The following is a 1,241-nucleotide window of genomic DNA, read 5'->3' on the forward strand; positions in this document are numbered from 1 at the left end:
AAATGTTGCAAACCACACTGCCTGTACAGATGGATTTTTAGAGAATGTCAAAGCATCGGAAATAGGAGGAATATGCCTTTCGGCCCTTTGAGTCTTCTCCACCATTCAATTTCTATCATACTGGACCTGATCGTTGGCTAAACTCCACTTTCTGCCAGCGCCCTCACCCTTCAATCTCTTTCAGCTGAAATACCTGCATAACTCACCCTTGAGCATATTCAATGTCACAGATTCCACTGCTCTCTCTGGGTGTTAAAAGTCCAAACATTGACGACTCCCTGATAAAAGACATTTCTCCTCATCGGTTTATCTCCAGACAGGGCGGCAGACCTGCTTAGTATTTTCAGAATTGTCTGTCCTCTTTTGGATTCACCGAATCTGGAGTATTGTTGTTTTTCTTTATTCAGCATTTCTGATGAAAAAAAGCAACTCCCCATTTCCTTTCCTTTCACCTGTACATTGGGTATTTAGACTGTTGCTGCCAAACAGCATCCAGAGTTTACTTTGGTTGTCCTAGCTTTGTCCCATCTCATCTGTATATTTGCAGAAGTTAAATAGTTCACAGAATACAGGAATATCGAATATCAAAGGATAATAATAAGAAGAATACAGGAACTTAAAATACAAGCTCCCAGCATCACTTCTTGACACGAACAGGTCCTGCTTTCAATTAATACTGTCACCCAGAAAGGGGAATAAAGAACATTTCCAGACAACTTCACAATCCCCTTCAGGTCTGATCTAACCATTCAAAGGCATCCCAATCGGAGCAAATCGGCTTATGAATTAATCTTTCGTAGACGAAACAGAATCGCAGGGAGCAGGGCTCGAACCTGCGCGGGGAAACCCCATTGGATTTCGAGTCCAACGCCTTAACCACTCGGCCATCACAGCTGCACTTACAGCCGTTTAGCAAGTTAAGCTCTGATTGGAAAGCCAAAAGATGTGAGGGCCTGCTGTGGAAAGCAAAAACGTCATATTACTTAAATGGTGTGCAATGGAAGCAGCATCCGGTCATGTTTCGGGTGAATAAAAACATGATTCTCATTTCTCTGACTCTGTTCTCATGGTGAAGACTCATTAGCGGCTTTGTGATAATCAGTGTGATGCGAACTCGTCAGCCCGAAACCGAACGCAGAAATAATTGCAATGAGCTGAACTATCCAATATTTAACCGTAATATGGAATTCTAAGAAATTTCTAGAATATGCTGCATGATATTGAAGAAAAACAGCTTGGAT

General features: G+C 42.0%; 1 non-coding gene across 1 annotated transcript; it reads right to left on the bottom strand.

The window, feature by feature from the left end:
- Positions 1-812: 812 nt before the first annotated feature.
- trnas-cga (transfer RNA serine (anticodon CGA)) lies at positions 813-894 on the bottom strand. The gene has a single exon. It is a non-coding gene; the product is annotated as a tRNA-Ser (tRNA).
- Positions 895-1,241: the final 347 nt, after the last annotated feature.

The sequence above is a fragment of the Cetorhinus maximus genome, chromosome 21 (assembly GCF_964194155.1).
Source record: "Cetorhinus maximus chromosome 21, sCetMax3.hap1.1, whole genome shotgun sequence".
In the NCBI taxonomy this organism is placed as follows: domain Eukaryota; kingdom Metazoa; phylum Chordata; class Chondrichthyes; order Lamniformes; family Cetorhinidae; genus Cetorhinus; species Cetorhinus maximus.